Source organism: Planococcus citri, chromosome 2, assembly GCF_950023065.1.
Source record: "Planococcus citri chromosome 2, ihPlaCitr1.1, whole genome shotgun sequence".
Classification (NCBI taxonomy): Eukaryota; Metazoa; Arthropoda; class Insecta; order Hemiptera; family Pseudococcidae; genus Planococcus; species Planococcus citri.
Window position 1 is genome coordinate 59287581 of NC_088678.1, and position 22240 is coordinate 59309820.

Consider the following 22240-nt stretch of genomic DNA (forward strand, 5'->3'; position numbering starts at 1 on the left):
TGATACGATAATGTTCCCATGTGTACCTATCTGGTAAACGGTGCGTTTAAATGGAGAAATAACATCGGAATCGCGTTCAACGTCCTTGAAAACTATACAAATGATATGCATGGTGTGTTTTTATCATTTTTTTTCATATCAATCCCCTTTCACCCCCCCCCCCCGCACTACAATTCACCTTTTTATCTAAATACCTATCTGTTGTCGGATTTGGAAGTCGAATTGGGTGGTTTAAACTGCGGAAAAGGGAATTTGGGTTTATTTTATGGATTAGAGAGCAGTTCAAATGTACGCAGTATGCACATTCCAATCATTGTATTGTAAGATAGGTACATAGTATACATGGGAGGGAAGTTGTGAGATTATGAAAATAATTTTCAAACATAAGTACCTGAACTGTTGGTTGGTCACTTTGCAGTGTACACTTACGAGGCTAGAGGCACCGCTTATTTTATGATAATACATTAATTAAAAGAGGTTGGATTTTTTTCAGATCCACATTAGGACCTGCGTTTGAGACAGACACTGTTTTAATCAGTGGGTGTTTTCAGACCCACGTTTGTACCAGTGTTTGAGACAGACACTGTTTTAATCAGTAGGTGTATTCAGACCCACGTTTGTACCAGTGTTTGAGACAGACACTGTTTTAATCAGTAGGTGTATTCAGACCCAAGTTAGGACCAGTGTTTGAAACAGGCGCGGTTTTAATCAGTGGGTGTGTTCAGACCCAAGTTAGGACCAGTGTTTGAGACAGACACTGTTTCAATCAGTGGGTGTTTTCAGACCCACGTTTGTACCTGTGTTTGAGACAAGACACTGTTTCAATCAGTGGGTGTTTTCAGACCCACGTTTGTACCTGTGTTTGAGACAGACACTGTTTTAATCAGTGGGTATTTTCAGGCCCACATCTGGACATGTGTTTGACACAGACACGGTTTTAATCAGTGAGTGTATTCAGACCCAAGTTATGACCAGTGTTTGAGACAGACACTGTTTCAATTAGTGGGTGTTTTCAGACCCACGTTTGTACCTGTGTTTGAGACAAGACACTGTTTCAATCAGTGGGTGTTTTCAGACCCACGTTTGTACCTGTGTTTGAGAGAGACACTGTTTTAATCAGTGGGTGTTTTCAGACCCACGTTTGTGCCAGTGTTTGAGACAGACACTGTTTTAATCAGTAGGTGTATTCAGACCCAAGTTAGGACCGGTGTTTGAAACAGACGCGGTTTTAATCAGTGGGTGTGTTCAGACCCAAGTTAGGACCAGTGTTTGAGACAGACACTGTTTCAATCAGTGGGTGTTTTCAGACCCACGTTTGTACCTGTGTTTGAGACAAGACACTGTTTCAATCAGTGGGTGTTTTCAGACCCACGTTTGTACCTGTGTTTGAGACAGACACTGTTTTAATCAGTGGGTATTTTCAGGCCCACATCTGGACATGTGTTTGACACAGACACGGTTTTAATCAGTGAGTGTATTCAGACCCAAGTTATGACCAGTGTTTGAGACAGACACTGTTTCAATTAGTGGGTGTTTTCAGACCCACGTTTGTACCTGTGTTTGAGACAAGACACTGTTTCAATCAGTGGGTGTTTTCAGACCCAAGTTAGGACCGGTGTTTGAAACAGACGCGGTTTTAATCAGTGGGTGTGTTCAGACCCAAGTTAGGACCAGTGTTTGAGACAGACACTGTTTCAATCAGTGGGTGTTTTCAGACCCACGTTTGTACCTGTGTTTGAGACAAGACACTGTTTCAATCAGTGGGTGTTTTCAGACCCACGTTTGTACCTGTGTTTGAGACAGACACTGTTTTAATCAGTGGGTATTTTCAGGCCCACATCTGGACATGTGTTTGACACAGACACGGTTTTAATCAGTGAGTGTATTCAGACCCAAGTTATGACCAGTGTTTGAGACAGACACTGTTTCAATTAGTGGGTGTTTTCAGACCCACGTTTGTACCTGTGTTTGAGACAAGACACTGTTTCAATCAGTGGGTGTTTTCAGACCCACGTTTGTACCTGTGTTTGAGACAGACACTGTTTTAATCAGTGGGTGTTTTCAGACCCACGTTTGTACCAGTGTTTGAGACAGACACTGTTTTAATCAGTAGGTGTATTCAGACCCAAGTTAGGACCGGTGTTTGAAACAGACGCGGTTTTAATCAGTGGGTGTGTTCAGACCCAAGTTAGGACCAGTGTTTGAGACAGACACTGTTTCAATCAGTGGGTGTTTTCAGACCCAAGTTAGGACCGGTGTTTGAAACAGACGCGGTTTTAATCAGTGGGTGTGTTCAGACCCAAGTTAGGACCAGTGTTTGAGACAGACACTGTTTCAATCAGTGGGTGTTTTCAGACCCACGTTTGTACCTGTGTTTGAGACAAGACACTGTTTCAATCAGTGGGTGTTTTCAGACCCACGTTTGTACCTGTGTTTGAGACAGACACTGTTTTAATCAGTGGGTATTTTCAGGCCCACATCTGGACATGTGTTTGACACAGACACGGTTTTAATCAGTGAGTGTATTCAGACCCAAGTTATGACCAGTGTTTGAGACAGACACTGTTTCAATTAGTGGGTGTTTTCAGACCCACGTTTGTACCTGTGTTTGAGACAAGACACTGTTTCAATCAGTGGGTGTTTTCAGACCCACGTTTGTACCTGTGTTTGAGACAGACACTGTTTTAATCAGTGGGTGTTTTCAGACCCACGTTTGTGCCAGTGTTTGAGACAGACACTGTTTTAATCAGTAGGTGTATTCAGACCCAAGTTAGGACCGGTGTTTGAAACAGACGCGGTTTTAATCAGTGGGTGTGTTCAGACCCAAGTTAGGACCAGTGTTTGAGACAGACACTGTTTCAATCAGTGGGTGTTTTCAGACCCACGTTTGTACCTGTGTTTGAGACAAGACACTGTTTCAATCAGTGGGTGTTTTCAGACCCACGTTTGTACCTGTGTTTGAGACAGACACTGTTTTAATCAGTGGGTATTTTCAGGCCCACATCTGGACATGTGTTTGACACAGACACGGTTTTAATCAGTGAGTGTATTCAGACCCAAGTTATGACCAGTGTTTGAGACAGACACTGTTTCAATTAGTGGGTGTTTTCAGACCCACGTTTGTACCTGTGTTTGAGACAAGACACTGTTTCAATCAGTGGGTGTTTTCAGACCCAAGTTAGGACCGGTGTTTGAAACAGACGCGGTTTTAATCAGTGGGTGTGTTCAGACCCAAGTTAGGACCAGTGTTTGAGACAGACACTGTTTCAATCAGTGGGTGTTTTCAGACCCACGTTTGTACCTGTGTTTGAGACAAGACACTGTTTCAATCAGTGGGTGTTTTCAGACCCACGTTTGTACCTGTGTTTGAGACAGACACTGTTTTAATCAGTGGGTATTTTCAGGCCCACATCTGGACATGTGTTTGACACAGACACGGTTTTAATCAGTGAGTGTATTCAGACCCAAGTTATGACCAGTGTTTGAGACAGACACTGTTTCAATTAGTGGGTGTTTTCAGACCCACGTTTGTACCTGTGTTTGAGACAAGACACTGTTTCAATCAGTGGGTGTTTTCAGACCCACGTTTGTACCTGTGTTTGAGACAGACACTGTTTTAATCAGTGGGTGTTTTCAGACCCACGTTTGTACCAGTGTTTGAGACAGACACTGTTTTAATCAGTAGGTGTATTCAGACCCAAGTTAGGACCGGTGTTTGAAACAGACGCGGTTTTAATCAGTGGGTGTGTTCAGACCCAAGTTAGGACCAGTGTTTGAGACAGACACTGTTTCAATCAGTGGGTGTTTTCAGACCCACGTTTGTACCTGTGTTTGAGACAAGACACTGTTTCAATCAGTGGGTGTTTTCAGACCCACGTTTGTACCTGTGTTTGAGACAGACACTGTTTTAATCAGTGGGTATTTTCAGGCCCACATCTGGACATGTGTTTGACACAGACACGGTTTTAATCAGTGAGTGTATTCAGACCCAAGTTATGACCAGTGTTTGAGACAGACACTGTTTCAATTAGTGGGTGTTTTCAGACCCACGTTTGTACCTGTGTTTGAGACAAGACACTGTTTCAATCAGTGGGTGTTTTCAGACCCACGTTTGTACCTGTGTTTGAGACAGACATTGTTTTAATCAGTGGGTGTTTTCAGACCCACGTACGTTTATACCTGTGTTTGAAACAGACACTGTTTTAATCAGTGGGTATTTTCAGACCCACATCTGGACATGTGATTGACGCAGACATGGTTTTAATCAGTGAGTGTATTCAGACCCAAGTTATGACCAGTGTTTGAAACAGACACTGTTTTAATCAGTGGGTGTGTTCAGACCCAAGTAAATAGGACCTGTGATTGAGACAGACACTGTATTAATCAGTGAGTGTATTCAGACCCAAGTTATGACCAGTGTTTGAAACAGACACTGTTTTAATCAGTGGGTGTGTTCAGACCCAAGTAAATAGGACCTGTGATTGAGACAAACACCAAATTAAATATTTCCAAAAATTTCAAAAGACGAACAAAAAGCCTACCCTAAATTCTTGCCAAAATCAAAAAATCAGAATTTTAAGAAACTGTGGTTGTGACAGATACGGTTTCAATTAGTGGGTGTTCTCAGACCCACGTTAGGACCTTCGAGATTCTACTGTACTTTGACCCATCAGAGTGCAACAAAATGAAATCATTATAATTGAGCAATAATGTCATTGTTGACTTGAGCGTCAAGTTGAGAGTATCCCAGTAATGATGTATCAAATGAGAGAAGATTTTTCTTAGTTTTTGCAGGATTTTCTAGATAGAAAGGGGGAAAAGTATATAAGTAGCTGAATAGAGTTTAGAATAGAAGATGCGTTATGGAGATATGAGCCATAGGCATAGAGAGAGACAGTCAATAGTTTTAAAGGTGAATGAAGAATTTGGAAAGGTTGAATTTTAATATTATATAGAGGATTTCAGGTGCTTCTTGATATAATAAGTGTATAGGAGTGGTTCTGAGAACTCCAGTAGCCAGTCGAAGAAAATCTCAAGAAAATTATTGAAAACTGATGGAATTTCATCATAGTTAACATAAAAATTGTGAAGGTACATATATAAAATGTTGTTAATAAAAATACCAAAATGTAAAAAGTACCCAGGTAATTTTTAAAAAAAACATTAACGAATATCTACCCGAAACTGATGAAATTCCATCAAAATCAACATGCAAACTTAAAGACATGTTGAAATTGCATTCAAAAATTGATGAAATTTCAAAAAAAAAAATTAGAAGAATTTGAGTAAAATTGAATAAAAGTCATTAAAACTTGTTTCAAAAAAACGTTGAAAAACTTCCTTAAAATGCATTAAAATTGGTAGAAATTACAAAAAAATGACTTTAATCAGATTTGGTGGAAGTTGACGAAAGTGTGAAAGTTGCACAAAATATTGTTAAATAACCATTGTAGCGTATTCAGTGAGAGTACAAAGTAGGAATGATGTATTTGAGATAAGATACATACATGTACGATACATTACATATAGGTAGGTAAGCAGTGTTGCCACACTCCTCCCCTCTAATTACAAAATTAAATTTTACAATACTATACAATTACATTTTACATTACATACATCAATTTAATACAATTAACAATACATTACATTCGTTGAATCGTTTATACGTAATCATTGTATTTGGCAGGTTTCTGCCTAGTTCTATTAGGTAAAACTTTTGCAGAAGAATTATTCGGAACATTACTAGTACTAGGACTCGTTACAGGATTAGACACGATCGGTTTAATTACAATAGTTTTTCGTTTACAACGAGCTTGGCTCGGTTTATCTTCGATACTTGGTGATTTTACGTTTACATTAACATTCGATTCAGCTTCGTTTTTATCTAACTCTTGGGTACATTTTTTTATCTGATTTACGTGGCGAGTTACGTTAATGCCATTCTTGTCTCTTATTGCAAAAATAAATCTGCTAATTTGTGAAATTATTACACCTTTCACCCAATTGCGTTGACCAGAATAATTTCGAAAATAAACGACATCATTAATTTTAAATATACTACTCGATTTACCTTTGAAATTCTTCTTTTGTTTGGCCTGTTGCCTGATTACGTTACTTAAAACTTCATTTTTACACCTTATCTTTCTATTCAACTGTAAATCATTAGGCGTTTTGCCTGTGGTTTCATGAACCATGTTTCTATAATCGAATAGGAAACTATTTACAATCCTATTAATTTCACTATCGTTAGCATCAGATTTTGGGTGTAAAATTTTAACAAATTTATCTTTGAAAGTACGAACGAAATTTTCAGCAGCTCCGTTACTTTGCGGGTGATAAGGTGGAGAGAAAAGTTTCTTTACGTTATTTTTGGTACAAAATTCAATGAATTCGTTCGCGGTAAACTGAGTACCATTATCAGTTACTAAAAGCTTGGGAATACCCCAACGAGCAAAATAATCACGAAAGCACTGAATCGTAATATCAGTGGTAATATTAGAAATATAATAAATTTCAGGATGCTTAGAATATTCATCTATTACAATTAAAAAATTCTTACCTTTATAAAAACAAAAATCAGCATGTAATCTAACACCAGGTTTACTAGGATAAGGCCAAGATTCCATCTTATTTTTAGGCACATTTGTACCATTTTCGAGACAATTACTACAATTCTTAATTAAATTAACAATATCACTCGTCATATTAGGCCAATAATAATAATATCTAGCAGTACTTTTTAATTTACCGATACCAAAATGTGTACTATGCAATTCGTTCAGAACTTTGAGTTGCAATTTTTTAGGTACAATCAACTTGTTATTTTTATACAGCAACCCATTTTCAATATAAATTTCATCACGACACAAGTAGTAATTTCTCAAATCCCCTTCGATTTTATTTACTTTAAACTTAGGCCATTTGCCTTTTTTTACAAAATTATACACCTGTCTTAGAATACTATCGTTTTTAGATTCCTCAATGAACTCCTCAACGTTGAATACACTTTCGAAAAAATTGATAAATGGAGAATTGATATTATCGTCAGGATTATCAGTGTTTTTAGCATTCGAAGGTAATCTGCTTAAAGCATCAGCTACAGAATTGTTTTCAGAATTGGTGAATTGAATTTCGTAATTGTAATTTGACAAAAACATACTCCACCTCAAAACCCTATTGGCTGCCATCATACTCAATTCACTGTTTTTACTTTTATCAAATATAGCAGTTAACGGTTTGTGATCAGTAACAATAACGAACTTTTTTAGATATACAAACTGATGAAAGTACTTAACACCGAATATAATAGCTAACGCTTCCTTCATAAGTTGAGAATAGTTTTTCTCATGTTGGGATAAAGTGCGTGATGCGTATGCAATAGGACGGATGGACCCATCATCCATCTCATGAGATAGGACTGCACCTATACCATATTCTGAACTATCACAATTTAGAATTAATTTTCTATTCTCATCAAAATGCACTAAGAGTTTATCTGAAGCAATTTCTTTTTTAATTTTAGCAAATGCAGCATCACAATCTTTATCCCAATAAAATTTCTCACTATTTGACAATTCGTACAATGGTTTTAGCATATTGGCTCTCGCCTCAATAAATTTGGAATAATGGTTTACCATACCTAGAAATGCTTTAACTTGCCTCACTGTTTGAGGTTTCGGTTGATCAATTATAGCTTGAACACGTTTTTCAAGAGGTTTGATGCCTTCTTGGCTGACTCTATGGCCCAAATAAGTAACTTCTGAGACGAAAAATCGGCATTTATCTAGGTTGATTCGTAATCCAGCATTGGACAACCTGCGGAGGACTTCGTGAATTATTTTAAGATGTTCTTCCTCGTTCTCAGCAGCAATTAACCAGTCATCGAAGAATTTGAATAGCCCTTTGATACCAGCTAATAGTTTTTCCATCGTATTTTGAAATCTTGCTGGGCCAATGCTTATACCATGAGGTAGACTTCGATATTTAAAGTTGCCAATATGAGTTGTAATAGTTGTGAGGTCTTGCGACTGTAAATCAAGGCCCATTTGCTGATAAGCGAATTTTAAATCGAACTTGGAGAATTTACACCCTGGACGGATTTCCGCCAGAATATCATCTTTCCTCGGAATTGGAAAGTGCTCAGTAAGTATGTTTTTATTCACCGTAAGATTGTAAGCACCGCTAATTTTTACTGAGTTTTTATCCTTGAGCAGTGGGACAATCGGCGTGCCCCACTCACTGTACACCGTTGGTTCAATAATTTTCAATTTGAGCAAACGATCGATTTCTTCTTCTACCAGCTTTTTGAGGCCAAATGGTAATGGCCTTGGACCAATGTAAATTGGTTTTGCATCTACTTTCAATGGAATATGCAGGAGTTCTTTATTATACCTTCCAATATTATCACTAGTGGCTATGACATTTGGGTATTTTTCGCGGATCATTTTGACTATATCCGACTCTTCAATGTGGTTAATTTTACCACCTTGGGTCACTAAGTGACAACGGATACCCAGTAACTCCATCAGATCTCGACCTAATAATGGAGGACCGCCACTTTGGAAGATGTACAGCTTTGCCGGGCATTTTTCCCTCGAGTTGAGTCGAAGCTGAGCAATTATGTAGCCAACAGGCTCGATTTTATTGCCAATGTAATCCTTGAAACATCGAGAGGTTTTATGAACTTTATTGGAACGGAAGTATTTCGTTTTATCAGCTAGGCTCATGGCAGAGATCGTTGAGCCGGAGTCGATCTGCATAGTTAGGCTAATACCATCGAGTACAACATCTAATACCTCAGGATTTTTCTTCCCATCATTGATTGAATACAAGGACCATGGTTCAGTATCGATGTCGTCGTCGTCCTCTTGGAAATTGAGGTTAGAGCTTTTTGTTTTAGCAGACCTTGTTGCAACTTCCCTATCAGAGTTCCGCTCGGATGACTTATTTTTAGCTTTGTCACGACACACATTTGCCAAGTGACCTTTACGTTTGCAGAAATTACAGCTGAGATCATGGTATCTGCATTTGTCACGCGTATGATTGCTTCGACCGCATACACTACAATCTTTTTTAAAATAGCAACGATTCGATTGGTGGTTGTTTTTACCGCAATAATCACATTTGGTTTTAGGAACACGACAATTAGCTGTTGAGTGGTTATTTCTGCCACAATTATTGCACTTATTTTGGCGGGAATTTGAGCCACTTGAAGATTGAAAATAAACGGTTGAGCTGGTACTCGGAGTTTCACCATTGACCTGTTTGGTATTTTGCTCGGCTGTCTCCGAACTTTTCACGATCTCAAGTGCTTGGCTTAATGTCAAGTCCTTCCCTTTTTCGAAGAGTTTTTTCTTAGTATCAGAGTTTCTTATGCCTCGGACTATCGCATCGCGAAGCTGATTATCGAGAGTAGTACCATAATCACAAGTGGTGGCTAACTTACGTAGTCGAGCGATGAAATCAGGAACTGACTCGTTGGTTTCTTGTTTGGCGATGTTAAAATTATGACGCTCGACGATCGGATTTGGTGTTGGGTCGAGGTGTTTATCCACGAGATCAACAATGTCTTTATACTTCTCATCGATAGGTTCCTTAGGCGAAACCAAAGTAGTAATCAACTGGAACATTTGACTATTGATGGAGTTGAGCAGAATATACGTTTTCTTATCATCTTCGATTGAGTTCATGCGAAAAAACACTTCGAGCTGTTTTTTGAACAAGCTCCACTTGCCTTCATATTTAGGCGGATCGCCGATAATCTGTACGATTTTAATTTCTTGAGGTTCCGCCGGCATTTTGGATGGTTTTTTTTTAACTCATTACGATACGATTAAAAAATTTTCACGTAATTATTACCAATTTTCACGATGATAACGCGAACTCGGCACTTTTTAACATATACATTCACTTATTTTCATGACTTTTTTTCTCTCGTCGCCAATGTAGCGTATTCAGTGAGAGTACAAAGTAGGAATGATGTATTTGAGATAAGATACATACATGTACGATACATTACATATAGGTAGGTAAGCAGTGTTGCCACAACCATGTTTAAAATATCATTAAAATACTGAAAACTGCATAGAAGTCTTTAATTAAAATATCAATGACTAATACGTAATAACAGAAACTTTTGCCAAAATTTGCTTATTGAAAACTTCGCAAAAATAAAAGTTGAAAATGGAATGAAAAGTCTAAAAATAAAAATCAGAAAAAATCATAGAAAATTGATGAAATTGTGCGAAACTAGCAAAATAGTAAAATACCGCCAAACTGTGTTTTAAATGACATTGGTATAGGTAAACCACCTGCATAAAAAGCACTAAAATCATTAAAAAACCACCAAAAATTGATGAAATATTTCAATGGTAATGGCATAAAACGTCATTAAAACCGTTTAAAATGACAGAAAATGCTTACATACGAACATACCTAACATAAAAATCATTAACGAAAAAACGGTGAAATATTAGCTGATTTTGGCAAAATTCTACAAAAAGGATGTAAAATAATATTCGAGCATGTTTGAAATCACATTAAAACACTTTGAAAACATCGGAATCATTCAAATTACTAAAAACTGATGAAATTTCAGAAAAGTTTCTTGAAAGTATTTCAGCAGAAATTTCCCGAAATACTAGATATTAAAATGTGTTTCAAATGACATAGAAAAACAAAAGAAGCATTACCTATATCTACTTCTGAGGGTCAAAATTGATTTAAAAAAATAATCGTTTTCAAACATTTTATTTTTTGTGCCGTTTTTTGAGTAGATAATTCGAGGTGGTAGACCGCGAGAATGCCGTTCAAATTGCTTGTGGACTTGTCATTATCATGAAAATTTAAATTCTTCGGAAATTGATAAGTTGATAACATTTTTGAAGGAGCGATAGGTACGAAAAATTGACGCCAGAACCGAACACGGTGACCTCGAACTAGTCGAAAATCATCTTCAAAAATGGAAAAAATAGGTAGTTAAATCTTCCAACCAAACCAGCATATTACCAGCAACAGATCGACGTGTTAATAAAATTGCATAACCAGTTTGCCGTAAATATGATGTGTTTTTTTTTCGAAAAATAGAACATTTGATTTTGGAGGCTAATCGAATTGGTATTTCGGTTATGGAGGTTTTTTGGCGAGCTGAATTCATTTTCCAGTGCCAGATTTTCTCCAGAACGCTTCTATCTACTGGAAATCGCTCATTTTAAAACCGTTGACACTCAGGTACCTACCAATGGAGATAGATAATATTCGAAAAAAGTTCTGAAAAATATGGAAAAAACTGTATAAAATATGTTTAAAAATCTATTAGAATGGTAAAATATATTCTTTGATGAGCTTCATTCGAGTCGCGAAAATTTCAATATTACAAAAAACTCGAAGTTCATAAATAAAATAATATGTTAATTAGTCATTTTTAACCACGAAACTAATTTCCTGAAGATTTCTCAAAAAATGAAACGAAATAATCCCGAAGATGACTCGCAAAAAAAATCCTTCTTATAAAAAACAATCCCTATACTTAATTTCTTATAAAAATTTTCATCGTCGTTTTCCGATAATTTTGTTTATCTACACGGTACCTAAATAGACTTTTATAATCAATAACTCATTTCCAACTTTTCCGAATCTCCGGTTACATAAAAAATTTACAAAATATTAATCAACAATTCGCCAAGTTTTCTATTTTTCAAGCGCGCCTACGCATGGTACGTTATTTTGAAATACTTTCCCCGAGTTTTCCATTCATCCGGCAAGGAAGTAGAAAAAAAAGAGTACCTAACAAATTAAAACTTCGAATAATCTATTTAAACACGTTAAAATAAAACGATTAAATTTTCGAGTTGATTTGAAAGACGAAAATTCCAACTTATTCGTTTTTGTGGAATAGGTAGGTGTAGTCTGTTGACGCGAGAGAGGAAATTTAAAAAAAAAACGAAGGGAGGTGTATTTGAAATTTTAATTTTTTTTAATAGCGTATTCGAAACGTATAAACGAATTAAATGGATTTGTTTGAAATCGATACGACCATTTAATAGTTATTTTTTCACATTCTCTTTGTGATACGTGACGTTTGGACGGAGGAAAAAGGGTAGTCGGAGAGAGAAAGAGAGATGGAATAAAAGAGGAAAATTTTCAATTACCTACATAGATATAACATCTCATCTGGATGGATTTTTATAAAAGTGACGTCATAACTTTATGATATATCTACTCGTAAGCTAGAATGGCTACATGGAACGATTTGCTAGGCAATATCAGTCTGAAAATAAACCAAAGGTATATAAGAATTTACATAGGATCGAACTTCAAACGCTTTATGCAAATAAATCACTTCAAGTTCTGAAATATATTTTACTTTATGTAGCGATGCGAATATCTCTGCAAAATCATTAAAACTCTCTTTTCTCGCAGCAGGTTTGGAAAACAGTTCATGAAAATGATCTCCCTGCCAGTTTTATCATTTTTTTTTTTAAACCTGTACTTGTACTGTACGTCTCTTTCTATCTCTCTGTCTGCGCTTTTCATCTAAAAGAGAGAGAACGAATAATTGAACTATCAACGTTTTTACAACGCCTCCGCCAAAAAATTCCAATCTCACCTGCGTATAAATATTTCCACTCCGGTGAACCGCCATCAACGTGCCAAATTTATTCGTAACTTTTTGAATTTAAATCACCGCACACAGTGGTGTGGCCGACGTTGCTCGCAAATCTCTTCGCAATAAAGTAAACCCTACAGATACCCGCAGTTAGATCATTATTTGTACATTTTTCAACCTATACCGGGCCTTTCAATAAAAGGTGGGAAATGTCCCTCTATATAGGTAGGTACCGTTAAACACAAGTTGCAAAGTTCAGAACACGCGCGAAATTAATCTTGTTTTGGAAAGTGCGAACATTGTTTTCCACCCATAAATTACCCGCTTGACTAGCCCGAATGGCGAGCGAGAGACGAAAAGTTATATCTGCAAAAGTCTATAACTATATTTTATTGATAAAGTTTATAAAATATTATTGTTTTAGCGTCTAATTTATTTATAAGAAAGAGTTGAACGATTCTTTTATTAATTTTATTGAAATATACACGTCTTTTTTTCCCTAAACGTACTCTCGTACATCTCGCACGCTGAAAAGCAATCCGAGTGGAAAGCGTTTGTTACACCGCAAACTTTTCACAATTTACAAGAGAAATTTGCTCGAATGGTTCCTTGCATTTTTATACATACAAATTTCACAGACGCGAAAACAACAACTTTGATGTACGATCGCAAATCGCAAACAAACTAAATATTTTTTAAACTGCGATATGGGTATAGGTCGTTTGCCCCGAGAGAGATGAGAAAAACGCCCTAGACGTCTTTTTCGTCGAATGTCGATACAAATCAGCTTAAAATGAGCATTGTGGTTGGATTCGACGACTTTGAAAACTTGAGAGATATTAAAAATAGACTAGCGATCGATGTACGAGAGATTTTCCATCGTTAATAACCGTGTTTATTTTCGCTTCATTTTCCAGATTATTTCTATTAACTATATTAGCATGATGAATACATAGTACCTACCTACCTACAGAAGTTTTTTCTTAAAAGAAAGGTGCTCAGCTGGCGGAAAAAATTTTGAACTGGATTACACTAGATCAAAAGAACATGAAAAAATATTCCACCATCCAAAATCTCATGTGCTCGAAACCAGTTTTAGATTTTTGGCGTATTTTTCAGAATCAAAATTGGGACAAAAATATGGAAAAAATCAGAAATTCACCCAACTTATATAGTATGCAGCTAGCTTCGTGTGTTTTTGAAAAAGTTCTGGAGCCTCTATAAAATTTTCGAAAGTTGAAATTTCTGCAAAGTTATATCCAACTAACAAAGGAACCTTTTGAGGTGTCACACACCGATTTGAACGGGACCACGATTTTTGGAAAGAGCATTGTCTAAAACCCCCAAAACCAAATTTTCAAATGCCCAAGTTCATTTTTCGATTTTTGGCGAATTTTTGAAAATTCAAAATTGACTGTTTTTGTCGATTTATGCTTTTTTTTAAAAGTACGTACCTACTTGATCAATAAAAATGGCCAAAATAAGTCCCAAAACTAATATTAATTACCCAAATCCAAATTTCACTATTTCTAGCCATTCTTTAGCCTCCAGTACGAATTGTTGAGTCAATTGGAAGTGGTTTTACACCGTTTTGGAGCCTTATTCGATATTTTGAAAATTCCAAATTAATATTTTTAACAGATTTTAGGACGATTTTTTTTATATGAAAACCTGGAATTTCCAAAACGTTTCTGAAAACTCCAAAACTGTCGAAACCATCTCTAATCCACTCGGAATGCTGAGGAAGAAGTATGTGGGAGATTTCAGCCCCACTCAATTGAGGTGCATTTTTCGATTTTTAGTGAATTTTTGAAAATCAAATTTAAGCCAAAAATGAAAAAAAAATCAAAATTTTACCCAATTGAGCTAGAAAGCTGACATTTGGCATATACCCTATTTTTGACCTGCCAAATCGATTGGAAACGATTTCAAACCGTTTTGAACAATACAATTCTGGAGCCTCCAGCAGATTTTTGAAACGTGAAATTTCCTCAAAATTTCATCAAATGAAGTTGGAAATCCGAAATTCATTCTATGCAAAACTAATTTCGATACGCTATAAAGTCAACTGCAGGTAGATTTCAAGTCGTTTTGGAGCCTCTGGCGACTTTTTGAAAACTACTAAAGCTTCCAGCAGATTTTTCATTGCTGGAAATTTCAAAAAAATGCTACAAAACAGAGCTGAAAATCGAAAATTTACTCTGCACTCCAATTTCAAAACGTTAACAAGTAAACTAAAGGTAGATTTCAAGCCGTTTCGCAGCCTCCAGCGACTTTCTGGAAATTACTGGAGCCTCCAGTAAACTTTTAAAATTGAAATTTCTGCAAAATTTTCATCAAATGAAGTTGTAAGTAGGTATGTAATATCTGAATTCATAAATTTCAAGTTTCGAAAATCTGCTGGTGTCTCCAGAACTGCTCAAAACGGGTTGGAACCGTTTCCAATGGATTTGGCAAGTCAAAAGTAGAGTACAAGCCAACTTTCAGCTTTCCAGGTCAATTTGGTAAAATTTTGATTTTTTCCTCATTTTTGGCTCAATTTTTTTTTTGGTGTTTGTAATTACTTGATTATTACACCCGTCGTCGTGTGAGATTTAAATCGAGTTGGTAAGGTCAAGTTTTTTAATTAGGTCTAAGAATTTTTCAATTTCGGAAGGGTCGTCTGGTATGGATAGGGATCTTTCATCTATTTGTAGGGATAGTCTGTGATGATGTAAGAAGGGACAGTGAAATAGTAAGTGTTGGACAGATATAAGTTCTGACAGGCAGAACTGACATATGGGTTTTGGGGCCTTTTCATAGAGGTGATTGTGTGTGATTTTTGTGTGGCCAATTCTCAATCTGGTTATAGAGCTTGTTTGTGGTTTGGAGGGACCAAAAGTTTTGCCATTTCTTAAGTGTGCTTTGGGTGAAGATAGATTTGAGGTCGTCAGCTGTGATAAATATAAGGGGAGAAAGGGTGGTGGCAGATTTTGCATTAATATCTACAATTTCATTTCCTAAGATTCCAACGTGGCTGGGTACATACATAAACTGTATGAAGAAGTTTGAATTTTGTAAGTCAAATAGAGTTTTATGAATATTTTGAATTAGAAGGTGATCGGAAAAAATATTTTGGATAGCAGTTAGTGAGCTGAGGGAATCACTTTGAATTAAGAAGGACTTATTTTCTGATTCATAAGTGAGTATATCACAGAGACACTGGAAAATAGCTGTGAGTTCGGCAGTGTAGATTGAAGAACAGTTATGGATTTTAAAATTTGAAATTCTATCATTTATAGAGTAGGCATATCCTGTGTGAAGTGTTGGTATTTTTGATCCATCTGTAAAGCAAAGATTGAATTTTTTGTATTCTGATAACAGTTCAAGATAGTTCTGTTTCATTACTAATGGAGAGTGGCTATTTTTTGAGTAGTTAATAAGCTGTATAGATTGACTTGAGGAGGCTTTAGAAGCCAAGGGGGGTATAGTATTGGTTTTTGGATGAGAGTTTTAGGATTGATTTGAAGATCATTCAACATTGTGATGAAATTAGAAATGGGTCCTTCTATATGGTCAAAATGTTGCGGGTTTGGTGGGTTAATTGTTTTGCAGTGGATGGGAGATTTTCAAAAAATTAGCAAAAATTGAAAAATGCACTTTAGAACTTGAAATTTTGCCTGGTGATAAATTTTTGCATGTTCCATTGATCTAGCATTGTCCACTTCAAAAAATTTCCTCGATAAAACTTCAGTAAAACTTGGCATTAAAACAAGTTTAAAATGAAATAAAAACGCTTGAACGCAACACTAAAGGCCGATGAAATTGGACAAAATATAATTATTTAAATTTTGAAGCATAAAATACCAAAAAATTATGCTGAAATAAGTTTGAAATGGCATAAATCTCTTAGAGAAAGAAGCATAAAACCGTCATAACTGTTGATGCTTCAGCAAAATTTGTTTAAATTTTACCAAAATTCGCACAGAATATCGTAAAAATATTAGAAATAATATAGGTACCAGACCTAAAACCACTTGAAATTTTTTTTTAAATAAATTCATTAAAAATCATAAAAAAACTTGTGAAATTTCAACAAGATGAATCATATAAAATTATCGAGAAAACATGTTGAAATTAATGTAGGTAAACACTTTTTTAAAAAGCATATAAATTCATTCAAAAATCACCAATAATTGATGAAATTTCAGTCAAATTGGTTTGAATTTTCAATTTTCTTAGAACTGATCTGAAACACTTACAAGAAAATTTGTTGCAAATTATATAAACACATCGTTGCTCGTTCGTTATGCAAAAACATCGAATGATTATTTTTACAGTTTTACCCATTTTTTTTTAATTTTTCGATCACTGGTCACTTCTAGAAAATTGGGAAAATTGCGCAAATTTTTGGCGCATCCTTATTTCATTTTTTCTGGGATTTAAAAATCGGTCAAAAATTCACTAATTTACATACTTTCGGAAGATTTGAAATTTGCGAAGAAAATTAAAAATATGGTTTGAAACTGGTATAGTTTTTGAAGTAATGAGGAAGGAGAGGGGAATTGAAATGAAGTACATAATTCAATTAGTCCATTTTGTTTGAAAACAATATAATGAAAAAGTTGGGAAAAAACTGTCATAAACACGTTTTTTTAATTTAGGTACGGTATTTTTGAAAATTCTCCAAAAATCCGAAAATGCAACCTCAACTCTCAAAATTTAGAATAGGAAGGTTTTAGAATATGCTCTCTCTATCTATGTAGTTTGATTTTGCTTAAATCAGAGCGTGTACTCGTAAGTCGTAAATTCAGATTGCTATTTCATCTGATCCGCCAATCATTTCATTTTAGTAGAAATTCTTCCATCTGTACCTACCTATCTAAACTCTCAATACAATTACCAAAACCATTATTCAGCTTTATATTTTCTAAATTAGTGTCACGTTTCAAAGAATATACATCTCATTGCGTACCCAATGCAGCATACGAGAGTATATGTAAAAATGGCAATTTATTCAGTCGTGGCCATACCATACGGTATATAGCTCATTATGTGTACTTGGACGTAAAATTGAAAATTAGTCGAGCCATCCGGTATGTATATACGATATTAAGTAAATAAAAGAGCGGTCACTTCGCTTCGCAACCCAAGTCCGGGTACCTATATAACAACAATTGCTTGCACGTTGAAAATTACCAAAGTAAAAAGCGAAGCAAAGCGAATGTATGAGAAATCATTCGTGCTTGCAAATAACCAAAGCTCAAGTAAAAGCCATTATGCGAACTGCGAACTAATGAAATTTGAACTCGGCGAATTGGGAAACGTAGAAAATATCATCGCGATTTAATGTAGCGAATAAGCTACGTAGTACAGAATTTCCTTTGCATATAGCCGAGGATTAGAAAACGAATGGCGATGGCGATGGCTGCGACGCAAAGGACGCAACCACCGATGCACATAGGGCGATGCAGTGCATCGGGTTTTTATTACTTGGCTACGGATACGGTGGTGGTTGGCGAAAGACTTTGTATTAAGATTTGACCTAATTCATCGAAGTATAAAAAATGTGCAAAAAGTCGCGACTCGCGAGCCAAGTTGATAATTGAAACTTACCTACCTCGTCGTCGTATAATGTAATGAATTCTGTGTAGAATTGGAATGGCGCTGGCGGGCGCGGTCACTAATGAAAGCTTGTTTAATGGCATGTACAAAAATATTCAAAGAAATGCACCGCGCTCGCACACCGCTCGTAAATTTCTATCCCTTGAGTCGAACGTAATTTCGAAAGCTGTTAATATAAAAGCTTTCGATTGTTTTTCTTTGGTTGGAAAATTTCGATAAAATTTTATCTTTTTTGAAAAGTTTCAATTTTATGGCATCGTGCGGCGGTCTGATTCTCGTCGTAGGTACTTTGCCATTTAATCGGATTCCTTCGGATTAAAAGCTGTTTGATTTTTAATCGCGATATCCAAAAGAAGAAGAGTAATTTGGATGAATTATCCAAAACGTATCCTACAAATTGACGCGCGCTTTCATTTACCGCACTGCCATCGTTTCAAAAGTACACAAAAGCGAAAGAACCGCTGAATTTTAAAACATTCGTTTGAGGTTTTTTTTTCTTCCTCTGTTTCGTTCTTTCTTTCTTTTTTTTTATTTTGCTAAAAAGTCGCAAGTCGTTTTCGTAGAAAACTTCTTAGAAAAGTTTTAACTCCGTGAAACAACTTTAATTACCATAAGGTTTATTTGTTTACTAAACACGCAGTCGATTCGTAAAATTCTTCTACCTGCTTCAAAGATTAAATGTATTACGAAAATTTCCACACGATGGTACGATTAAGATGTTAATGAAATCTGTTCATTAGAGAGTGTTTAGCCAATAATGGCCATTATCTAATTAAAACTTTAGTGTAGCGTAATCCTCGAGTTTTATGTGAACGCGCCTAGATATTTTTCACTTCTAAACACTTGTGGAAGAGGAAAAGAAGAGCTTTAGTTGAGCAAAACGTGTTATATAAACTTGGTGGTAACATTTTTAGTGAGAGTTGACGGCGCGTGCACTATTTTGAAAAATTGGACGAATGTCCAACTTATTGTAGATAAAAAAGAAAAAAATGACAGTAAAAATCGAAAAATCATTTCAAAATTGTATGTAACTTAATTTCAAATTTTGCAATAAAAATTTTCTGATTTTGAAATTATTGGCTGAAAGTCCAAGGTAAAAAAAGTAGGAAAATCTGTTTTAAAAATGAGGTAAAAGAAATTGCCTACCTACACAGATTGCCTTTTGAGATATTTTACCAATATGTAGACGAACATGTGAAAAAAATTCCCCTCCCCCCCCCAATTTGTCAACGAATTGACTAAGGGTCATTCCATGTCAACTCAACCAACGTTTTTGAGTCATGTCCTTCGATTTCGCTCAAAATTTTTTTACAATGTCTACCCACCCAGTAAGTAAGAAACCCGCAATTAGTTTGGTCCCAGTCCCTTCAGAGGGTCGGTGGGGGGGGGGTTTCCATTATTTTCACATTGTCTCGATGTACTCAACTTCAGCAGCTCATTCATCCAAAACTATGATACTTTGATCAAAACTGATTTCATAGTTCAAAAGTACATTACATTTAGAACTTTTTAAGCATTTTGAAATTTCCAAAAGTTGAAAGTTGAACTTTCAAATTGAAAGTTCAAATTTCAAAATGGCGCTGTAAGAGGGAGCTACCATTTAAAAATTTGAAAAAATTGCCATGGATGTACCTTTTAATTCTTTTTCGAAATATTCAAGTTTCGAGATGGGATCTCTTCATGAAAGGAGGGGCACCCCCACCCCCAATTTTGGGCGAAACTTTCAAAAGAAAATCTGGGGCATGCGATATATCGAATTGTATGTTTTTAGTGACGTTGAATACAAATATGACGTCAGATTTTTGATTGGACCTCATCCACGGCCCCCAGCACCTCCCCAAAGGGGGTAAAAGTTCAAAAATGTGTTTTGTTCGTGTGACACATGAAATAGTATGTTTTCGATATCGCTGAACACGAATATAATCATAGTTTTTCAAATCGACCTCACCCATGGCCCTCAGAACCTCTCCCAATTGGTAATAGTCCAAAAAAATTGTTGGGAGCCGTGGATAGGGTCCAATCAAAAATTTGACGTCATATTCGTGTTCAACGTCACCAAAAACATACAATTCGATATATCACATGCCCCAGATTTTCTTTCGAAATTTTCGCTCAAAATTGTGGGTGGGGGTGCTCCCCTTCCATTAAAAGATCACATCTCGAAACTTGAATATTTCGAAAAGCATCAAAAGGTACATCTATGGAAATTTTTTCAAAATCGTAAATGGTAGCTCCCACTAACAGCGCGCCATTTTGAATTTTGAACCTTCAATTTGAACGTTCAACTTTTGAAAATTTCAAAATGCTTAAAAAGTTCTAAATGCAATGCACTTTCGAACTGTGAAATCAGTTATGATCAAAGTATCATAGTTTTGGAGGAATGGGCTGCTGAAGTTGAGTACCTCGATACAATGTGAAAATAATGGAAGCCTCACCCCACCGACCTCCTGAGGGGACTGGGATCAAATTAATTGCGGGTATCTTACTTGGTGGGTGGGTATACATTGTAAAAAAAATCTGAGCGAAATCGAAAGACATGACTGTCAAAATCGCCTTTTTTTGGTTGAGTTGACATGGAATATGACCATTGTATTGTTCTATTGCAAGTTGGGACTGAAATCCAAAATCAAAAATTCCCTATTTTTTCGTGTTTTTTCTATCCTTATTGCCTTTGTGAATGAAATTCAAAAAGAAAACGAAATATTTTCGATTTCGCACTCGCTTCAGAAAATTTACAATTTGTGAGGTACAAAAAAATCATTTTCAAGATGAGAAATTCCAACGATAAAGATGAGACTTTTTTTTGAAAAATTTCAAGTAAAACAACATTATTTTTGATGTGAGAAGTCAATTTTTCTACTTTGTAACTTTGGTCGAAGAAAGGAAAATGATGATGATCTGATCCGAGTGAATCGAGGCCGAAAAATTTTTAAATTTTATAATAATTCAAGAAGCAAGTAGGTAGGTACATACAAATAAAAATTTTTCAAAAAATTGCTGGAGGCTCCAAAATTACTTGAACTCACCCTAAGTCGTCTTCAGAGGGTGTTAAAATTGGAGTGCATAGAATTTCAGCTTTCCATGACCATTTTGATGAAATTTCGGGTAAATTTCAAGTTTCAAAAATCTACTGGAGGCTCCAGTAATTTTCAAAAAAATCGCTAGAGGCTCCAAAACGACTTGAAATTTATCTGCAGTCGACTTCATGGCGTATTGAAATTAGTTTGCAAAATTAATTTCGGCTTTCCAACTTCATTTGATGAAATTTTGTGGGAATTTCGAGTTTCAAAAATCTGCTGGAGGCTCCAGAACTGCTCAAAACGGTTTGAAACAGTTTCCAATCGATTTGGCAGGTCGAAAATAGGGTATATCCAAAATTTCCGCTTTCTAGGTTAATTTGGTAAAATTTTGATTTTTTCTCACATTTTGGCCAAAATTTGATTTTCGAAAATTCACCAAAAATCGAAAAAGGCACTTTAGCACTTGAAATTTTAACAAGAGATGAATTGTTGCCTGCTCTTTCGATCTATACCTTTGTACGGTTTAAAAAATTTTATGCTAGTCGTATGTTGGAACGCTAAATCTGCGATTTCGGCTGAGCTGTCAATCAAAATGGCCGCCACTTTTTTTTTTGAGGACAAGGACTAGAAATGTTCCTTAGGACTCCCCCTTTAAGAAAAAAGTTGTCCCGGAGGATCGGCAGGGGGTGCAAATGATCCTTATGCGGGCCCCCCGACTATAATTGTTATCAAGTAAGTACATTTTAAATCTTGAATAAACATTCAAAAAGCCCCTCAAAGTCAAGACAGCATTCCCTACTTGTTTCCCTCTCTAACTCAGCAATACGTAATAGGGGGAAAAATGTTAAAATACTCCTGCAACAGAAGGATAAGCAACTTACTACACATTTGTGTACAAATAGTTGCCAGACTATTTATTTCAGGTGTTGTTTCGTCTCGGTTCATTCGTTATTGCAAAATAAAAATTTACAACCACTTTGTGAAAAAAACACTGGCATCCAGTTATACT

At 35.9% G+C, this 22240-nt stretch overlaps 1 protein-coding gene across 1 annotated transcript in view; it reads left to right on the forward strand.

Annotated features, from left to right (window-relative positions):
• Positions 1-22240, forward strand: part of LOC135836791 (TWiK family of potassium channels protein 7-like) — a 96009-nt gene that overhangs the window by 60609 nt on the left and 13160 nt on the right. The gene's annotated exons all lie outside the window — the stretch shown is intronic.